This window comes from Lolium rigidum, chromosome 7, assembly GCF_022539505.1.
Source record: "Lolium rigidum isolate FL_2022 chromosome 7, APGP_CSIRO_Lrig_0.1, whole genome shotgun sequence".
Lineage (NCBI taxonomy): Eukaryota > Viridiplantae > Streptophyta > Magnoliopsida > Poales > Poaceae > Lolium > Lolium rigidum.
Window position 1 is genome coordinate 123,437,193 of NC_061514.1, and position 9,709 is coordinate 123,446,901.

The window sequence follows — 9,709 nt, forward strand, 5'->3', positions numbered from 1 at the left end:
CAGCCGGCTGCTCCGCGTCCATTGCCCTACCCGGGGTCTTCCCCCGACAGCGTCCCCGTAAAACATGGTTATCGCACAACAAGCAACTTAATAAGAGATAAAGTGCATAAGTACATATTCAATACCACAATAGTTTTTAAGCTATTTGTCCCATGAGCTATATATTGCAAAGGTAAAGGATGGAAATTTTAAAGGTAGCACTCAATCAATTTACTTTGGAATGGCGGAGAAATACCATGTAGTAGGTAGGTATGGTGGACAAAAATGGCATAGTGGTTGGCTCAAGGATTTTGGATGCATGAGAAGTATTCCCTCTCGATACAAGGTTTAGGCTAGCAAGGTTATTTGAAACAAACACAAGGATGAACCGGTGCAGCAAAACTCACATAAAAGACATATTGTAAACATTATAAGACTCTACACCGTCTTCCTTGTTGTTCAAAACTCAATACTAGAAATTATCTAGACTTTAGAGAGACCAAATATGCAAACCAAATTTAGCAAGCTCTAGGTGTTTCTTCATTAACGGGTGCAAAGTATATGATGCAAGAGCTTAAACATGAGCACAACAATTGCCAAGTATCAAATTATTCAAGACATTTTAGAATTACTACATGTAGCATTTCCCGATTCCAACCATATAACAATTTAACGAAGAAGATTCAACCTTCGCCATGAATACTATGAGTAAAGCCTAAGGACATATTTTTCCATATGCAACAGCGGAGCGTGTCTCTCTCCCACACAATGAATGCTAGGATCCATTTTATTCAAACAAAAACAAAAACAAAAACAAACCGACGCTCCAAGCAAAGCACATAAGATGTGATGGAATAAAAATATAGTTTCAGGGGAGGAACCGAATAATGTTGTCGATGAAGAAGGGGATGCCTTGGGCATCCCCAAGCTTAGACGCTTGAGTCTTCTTAGAATATGCAGGGGTGAACCACCGGGGCATCCCCAAGCTTAGAGCTTTCACTCTCCTTGACCATATTGTATCATCTCCCTCTCTTGATCCTTGAAAACTTCCTCCACACCAAACTCGAAACAACTCATTAGAGGGTTAGTGCACAATAAAAATTAACATGTTCAGAGGTGACATAATCATTCTTAACACTTCGGACATTGCATAAAGCTACTGGACATTAATGGAACAAAGAAATTCATCCACCATAGCAAAAGAGGCAATGCGAAATAAAAGACAGAATCTGTCAAAACAGAACAGTCCGTAAAGATGAATTTTATTGAGGCACCAGACTTGCTCAAATGAAAATGCCCAAATTGAATGAAAGTTGCGTACATATCTGAGGATCACGCAAGTAAATTGGCATATTTTTCTGAGCTACCTACAGAGAGTCAGGTCGAAATTCGTGACAGCAAAGAAATCTGTTACTGCGCAGTAATCCAAATCTAGTATGAACCTTACTATCAAAGACCTTACTTGGCACAACAATGCACAAAACTAAGATAAGGAGAGGTTGCTAGAGTAGTAAACAACTTCCAAGACTCAAATATAAAACAAAAATACTGTAGTAAAAACATGGGTTGTCTCCCATAAGCGCTTTTTTTTAACGCCTTTCAGCTAGGCGCAGAAAGTGTATATCAAGTATTATCAAGAGATGAAGTATCAACATCATAACTTGCTCTAATAATATAATCAAAAGGTAACTTCATTCTCTTTCTATGGAATTGTTCCATACCTTTCTTGAGAGGAAATTGATATTTAATATTACCTTCCTTCATATCAATGGTAGCACCAACAGTTCGAAGAAAAGGTCTTCCCAATATAATGGGACAAGATGCATTGCATTCAATATCCAAGACAACAAAATCAACGGGGACAAGGTTATTGTTAACAGTAATGAGAACATTATCAACTCTCCCCAAAGGTTTCTTTATAGCATTATCAACAAGATTAATATCCAAATAACAATTCTTCAATGGTGGCAAGTCAAGCATATTATAGATTTTCTTGGGCATAACGGAAATACTTGCACCAAGATCACATAAAGCATTACAATCAAAGTCATTTACCTTCATCTTAATGATGGGCTCCCAACCATCTTCTAACTTTCTAGGAATTGAAGTTTCAAGTTTTAGTTTCTCCTCTCTAGCTTTTATGAGAGCATTTGTAATATGTTTTGTAAAGGCCAAATTTATAGCACTAGCATTAGGACTTTTAGCAAGTTTTTGTAAGAACTTTATAACTTCAGAGATGTGACAATCATCAAAATCCAAACCATTATAATCTAAAGCAATGGGATCATCATCCCCAATGTTGGAAAAAATTTCAGCGAGCTTTATCACAGCGGTTTCAGCAGTTTTAGCAGTTTCAGGCAATTGTGCAGGCTTTGCACTAGAAGTGGAAACATTGCCAACACCAATTATTTTACCATTATTAGTAGGAGGTGCAGCAACATGTGAAGCATTAACATTACTAGTGGTGGTAATAGTCCAAACTTTAGCTACATTATTCTCTTTAGCTAGTTTTTCATTTTCTTCTCTTTCCCACCTAGCATGCAATTCGGCCATCAATCTTATATTCTCATTAATTCTAACTTGGATGGCATTTGCTGTAGTAACAATTTTATTTTCAATATCCTTATTAGGCATAACTTTCGATTTCAAAAGATCAACATCAGAGGCAAGACTATCAACCTTAGAAGCGAGAATATCAATTTTATTGAGCTTTTCCTCAACAGATTTATTAAAAGCAGTTTGTGTACTAATAAATTCTTTAAGCATAGCTTCAAGTCCAGGGGGTGTGTTCCTATTATTGTTGTAAGAATTCCCATATGAATTACCATAACCGTTACCATTATTATAAGGATATGGCATGTAGTTATTACTAGAATTGTTCCGATAAGCATTGTTGTTGAAATTATTATTTTTAATGAAGTTCACATCAACATGTTCTTCTTGGGCAACCAATGAAGCTAACGGAACATTATTAGGATCAATATTAGTCCTATCATTCACAAGCATAGACATAATAGCATTAATCTTATCACTCAAGGAAGAGGTTTCTTCGACGTGAATTTACCTTCTTACCTTGTGGAGCTCTTTCCGTGTGCCATTCAGAGTAATTAATCATCATATTATCAAGGAGCTTTGTTGCTTCACCAAGAGTGATGGACATAAAGGTACCTCCAGCAGCTGAATCCAATAGGTTCCGTGAAGAAAAGTTCAGTCCTGCATAAAAGGTTTGGATGATCATCCAAGTAGTCAGTCCATGGGTTGGGCAATTTTTAACCAAAGATTTCGTTCTTTCCCAAGCTTGAGCAACATGTTCATTATCTAATTGTTTGAAATTCATTATGCTACTCCTCAAAGATATAATTTTAGCAGGGGGATAATATCTACCAATAAAAGCATCCTTGCATTTAGTCCATGAATCAATACTATTCTTAGGCGAGAGATAGCAACCAATCTTTAGCTCTTGCTCTTAATGAGAAAGGAAACAATTTTAATTTTATAATGTCACCATCTACATCTTTATACTTTTGCATTTCACACAATTCAACAAAATTATTGAGATGGGCAGCAGCATCATCGGAACTAACACCGAGAAAATTGCTCTCGCATAACAAGATTCAATAAAGCAGGTTTAATTTCAAAGAATTCTGCTCGTAGTAGCAGAGTGGAGCAATAGGTGTGCATAAGAAATCATTATTATTTGTGGTTGTGAAGTCACACAACTTAGTATTTTCAGGGGTAGCCATTTTAGCAGTAGTAAATAAAGCAAACTAGATAAAGTAAATGCAAGTAACTAATTTTTTTGTGTTTTTGATATAGAGTGCAAGACAGTAAATAAAGTAAAACTAGCAACTAATTTTTTTTGTGTTTTGATATAATGCAGCAAACAAAGTAGTAAATAAAGTAAAGCAAGACAAAAACAAAGTAAAGAGATTGGATTGTGGAGACTCCCCTTGCAGCGTGTCTTGATCTCCCCGGCAACGGCGCCGTAAAAAGATCTTGATACGCGTACAAGCACGCGTCCGTTGGGAACCCCAAGAGGAAGGTGTGATGCGTACGGCGGCAAGTTTTCCCTCGAAAGAAACCAAGGTTTATCGAACCAGGAGGAGCCAAGAAGCACGTTGAAGGTTGATGGCGGCGAGATGTAGTGCGGCGCAACACCGGAGATTCCGGCGCCAACGTGGAACCCGCACAACACAACCAAAGTACTTTGCCCCAACGAAACAGGTGAGGTTGTCAATCTCACCGGCTTGCTGTAACAAAGGATTAGATGTATAGTGTGGATGATGATTGTTTGCAAAGAACAGTAAAGAACAATAGCAACAGATTTGTATTTCAGATGTAAAGAATGGACCGGGGTCCACAGTTCACTAGAGGTGTCTCTCCCATAAGATAAATAGCATGTTGGGTGAACAAATTACAGTCGGGCAATTGACAAATAGAGAGAGCATGACAATGCACATACATGATATGATGAGTATTGTGAGATTTAATTGGGCATTACGACAAAGTACATAGACCGCTATCCGAGCATGCATCTATGCCTAAAAAGTCCACCTTCAGGTTATCATCCGAACCCCTTCCAGTATTAAGTTGCAAACAAGAGACAATTGCATTAAGTATGGTGCGTAATGTAATCAATAACTACATCCTCGGACATAGCATCAATGTTTTATCCCTAGTGGCAACAGCACATCCACAACCTTAGAACTTTCGTCACTCGTCCCAGATTTAATGGAGGCATGAACCCACTATCGAGCATAAATACTCCCTCTTGGAGTTAAGAGTAAAAACTTGGCCGAGCCTCTACTAATAACGGAGAGCATGCAAGATCATAAACAACACATAGGTAATAGATTGATAATCAACATAACATAGTATTCTCTATCCATCGGATCCCGACAAACACAACATATAGAATTATAGATAGATGATCTTGATCATGTTAGGCAGCTCACAAGATCCGACAATGAAGCACATGAGGAGAAGACAACCATCTAGCTACTGCTATGGACCCATAGTCCAGGGGTGAACTACTCACTCATCACTCCGGAGGCGACCATGGCGGTGAAGAGTCCTCCGGGAGATGATTCCCCTCTCCGGCGGGGTGCCGGAGGTGATCTCCGGAATCCCCGAGGTGGGATTGGCGCGGCGGCGTCTCGATAGGTTTTCCGTATCGTGGCTCTCGGTATCGGGGGTTTCGCGATGAAGGCTTTAAGTAGGCGGAAGGGCAACGCGGGGGCCACACGAGGGCCCCACACGCCAGTGGCCGCGCGGCCAAGGGCCGAGCCGCGCCGCCCTGTTGTGTCGGCGCCTCGTGGCCCCACTTCCTTTCCCCTCGGTCTTCGGAAGCTTCGTGCAAAAATAGGACCCCGGGCGTTGATTTCGTCCAATTCCGAGAATATTTCCTTTGTAGGATTTCTGAAACCAAAAACAGCGTGAAAACAAAGAATCGGCTCTTCGGCATCTCGTTAATAGGTTAGTGCCGGAAAATGCATAAATACGACATATAATGTGTATAAAACATGTAGATATCATCAATAATGTGGCATGGAACATAAGAAATTATCGATACATCGGAGACGTATCACTGTTGCAATTCTGACTGACAGGACACGACCTGTTGGGCCCATCCTACTTCTGCGCGGTTCTGTTTTAAGAAATGACCGCTACTTGCGTGCAGTTACCAAGGTGTCTCCTCGATTTCCGCGATTAATCATGAAAAGAGGTCCCCTTAATAAATTGGAAACAACGACACGTGCCCGCTTAATCCTCAGGTTTCCTTGTACTTTATAATCTTTCGGGGCAAACTCTCCCCTTTCCACACTCCATCCTCGCGTCTTTTTCTTCTTCGTTCATCTTCTTCACCCATAACCACTGCGCCACCGCCGCCGTTTCCAGATCTTCCTCAGATCCCAAAATGGTGAAGAAGAACTCCACGCTTACCACCAGTGCTGCAAGCAGCGGAGCCACCGCCAAAACTTCTCTGAATCCATCGAAGAGAGGCGCTCCAGATGCTCCTCCTCCAGCTCCGGCGCCGCCAGCGCCATCGAGCTCCATTACTGGGCCCAACCCCGGCGATTGGCCGGTGTCTACTACTACAAAGCGTGACGAGAAGAAGGCTCGGAGCCTTGGATTAATTTCTTCTGGCGAGGGGAATGTTATTCTCCCAGGTGCGATTTCACGGCCCAATCCCCCCGCCGGTTTTACCGTGATGTTCTTATCTTTCTTGTATCGAGGTCTTTCGCTCCCTGCTCACTAATTCCTTCATCACCTCCTTCGAGTGTACGAGATTCAACTGTGGCAGTTGACTCCCAATTCAATCCTTCATCTTTCTATTTTTATCACCCTCTGCGAAGCGTTTTTGGGCATTGAGCCCCACTTTGGTTTGTGGAAGAAGAATTTCTTAGTGAAAAGATACACCAGCAGTGGTGGATCTTTCGTCATTTGCGGAGTTGGGTTTGTTGCTCGCAAAGAAGTTAACTACTTCAACTTTCCGATGAAAGAGTCTATGCAAGGGTGGAGGCTGAAGTGGTTTTATATTAGAGACTCATCAGCAGCCGAGTCCCAGCTCCCTCAATTCTCAGATGTTCTTGAAGCCAAGCCTAAGAAGTCTTGGAAAAATATCCTTTCTCCCGATGAAAAACCAACAGTCGACAAGTTGTTTGATAGATTTCTTCGGATCAAGGAAGCCGATGGTCAGACCATGATAGGTACGGAGGTAGCCGCTGTATTCTTGAAACGTCGAGTCCAGCCGATCATGCGTAGGGCCCATCCGATGTGGTTATATTCGGTTCCCAAGGACGAGACTAGAGTAAATATCGCCGAGTTATCCGAAAAGGAACTGCTTGATGAAGTCCGGCGCCTCACTCTCTTCAGCCAGGAAGATTCAATCCCACTGATATATTCCCATCCACCATTTGATGCTGATCATCTACCAACCGAGGTAAATTTTTTCCCTCCATACTTCTCATCGTGTTGTCCCTCTTGATCAATGTGACTGCCATTGTCCTTACTTGTTTACTTCGACAGATCCCCACGGCTCCCGAACATTTGCAAGACCTATCGAAAGATACTTCCGAGAAAAGGGATTCCTCAGTCCCCATACGATCCCATACCGAAGGAAACGCAAACCCAAAAGATGAACGTGATGACCCAATGAATCCTGAAGCCGTCTTTATCAATCCTCAATCTTCGGCTGATGATATTAGCGACACAGCGGGGTCAATGCATGATGATGATGCTGATTGTGTTGCCTTTGTTGATGCAGCTGTGGAGGAGGCCGAGGCGCTGCCTTTGAAGATACCATCCGGCGGCTTTGCCGACGAAGATGATCTTTTCGATCTGTAAGTCCTTGCTTCTTTTTCCCAGAGTTGTGTTTTGTCTTTGCCATCCGCATCCTCTTTTGACTTCGCCAATTTTTCACTTTTGTAGTGACGTAGGTTTCATCGAGCCTCCGTCCAAGAAGGCCAAATCTTGCACCGTTCTGTCGAATCTCGCAGCTTCTGCGGCTTCGGCCCCTGCTGCAGCCCCTACGGCCCAGGTGTCGACTGCTTCTTCCCTTTCCAAGGGGAAGGATATTCCTTCGACTGTCGCAGCCGCAGCTCCTCCTCCAGGGAAACCTGTAAGCCTTTTCTGCTTTACTGCAACATCTCCTGAGTGGACCTTGATCAAATTACTAGTTCTTCATCTGATAACTGTTTTTCCTTATTTTTCAAGGATTTGCGAGCTGTCATATCTTCTCTAGAAACTTTCGCCTCCCAATATACTTCTCTGGAAGTTGACAAGGCCCAACTGCAAAAGGAGGTCAAGTCTTCTTCCTCGAAGTTGGAGGGCGCAATAAAAATGGCTGCCGAGGCTCGCCAAGAGGTTGACTCCTTGAAGGATGAACTCGAGGGGCTGAAGAAGAGGCTGAAGGATGAAGAGGCATCCAGGCTAGCTGCTGAAGCTCGGGTGATTGAGAAGGATGATCTTCTTCGCCAGTCTTCCTTGGCCTTGCTCAGTAATTCCCTTTCTATTCTCTCATTGATTATCGCTTTGCAAATTCAATCCCTTAGTTAACGAGCTCCTCTTATTGTGTTCTTCACAGAGGCTGCTGACATCCCTGTCGAGGCTCTGGACAAGCTCCCGAGTAATTCTCCGGCAAATACTCTGTCGACGATCCTCGCGTCTCACCAGCTTGTTCAGGACCTCCTTCAGAAGGGTAAGGGAGCCATGACAAGGATGCACTCGATGATCTTCCCCAAGATCAACCAAAACAAGACCTTAGGGGAGCTGATCGACGCTTTTGCCATCAACACAAGGGAGGTTATCGAGGTATTCAAGCGTACTTCGCGTACCTATGGCGCCCTCCTAGCCTTCCAACTTATGATGGGTCATGGCTTCAAAGCCAATATTGAGGAGATGTCGAAAGAGCTGCCGAAAGAGCAAGATGGGCAATTTGTTGACTTGGGTGCTTTTAAGACCTCGGCACTTAAGTGTGCTCATTAGCTCCTTGAGCTGGTCTCGTCAAAGAAATCATCCGTTGGTCCAAGCTTGTCAAACCAGACCCAAGCCCCCTGATTTTATTCTTGTAATTTTGCTTGGTTAAAACAATGTCCTGTCATCAGACTTCTGTGGTTGTAATGAATTCCATGCTGGCAATGTTGCCAGTGTACTCTTGCTATAACACTTTTATTTGCATGTTCCCGATGGGAGTAATTTCCAATGTTGAATCCATATAATCCATCATGCCCTTTAACAATGTTTTGCAGGTTTCCATGTGCCTGCATTTACCGATGATTCTTTGGGTGCTTGTTCTGAGAGTGATCGACTCCGGCGTATGAAGGATCGAATCGCTCAGATGGAAAAGGATATGCGCAGTACTTATTCCTTGGCTGCTATTATCAGAAAGAAGAACGAGCTTGCGGTTGACGCAGAACGCTATGCTCTTGCTGAGTTGCACAGAGCCACAGAGAGTTTGAACTGTAAGCGCCCTTGTCCTCTTGCTCCTTGTTTTCCATGAAAGGCATCTTCTTATCTTCCTTCGTTTCTTTTTCTAGTTATAGCTCTAAACCCAGCAGAGGAGAACAAGCGGATTCACGAACGTGTAAACGCATTGACTCAATTACCATCATTAGATGAAGTTTTCTGGAAAGAACACTCGAAGGCTTCCACTGTCGTGAAGTTCGAAGACCGGGTCCAGCAAGTCCACCATTTCTTCGACAAGTGCTATAAAGGGCTGAGAGTAATCCGGAAGACGATGTTCCCTTTGAACTCGGTCCCTCCCACGCTGTTGACTTTGATGTCAGAGTTTAGTAACGCCAAGAAGATCCGAAGCTTGGTTCGAGCACAACTTCTTGCTGGAGCTAGGGCTGCACTTGCCATCGTCCTTGTATGTCATCCTTCAGCAGATCTGCTGGCAATTGCCAATGCGGTAGGAGATTTGGAGCCACTTTACCCGAAGGTGGACCTTCCCGCCGCCATTATTATTGAGAGGCTTGAAGGAACCTCGATGGCATCCGAAGAAAAAGAGACTCCACATGAGTAATTCAAAGTCATGTCCCTATTGCAAATAGAAGACTTGGTTACTTGCTACATCCGAGTGTTCGGATGATTATGGTTAAACTATCGGTAGGTGCATATATATGTACCTTTTCCATGTTAATGCCGTTGGCAAATTTTGAAGGAGCAAATCTTAATTACTCGTTTTTGCATAAGTATGTTTGTCGGCAGCAAATTATTTGAGTGATCA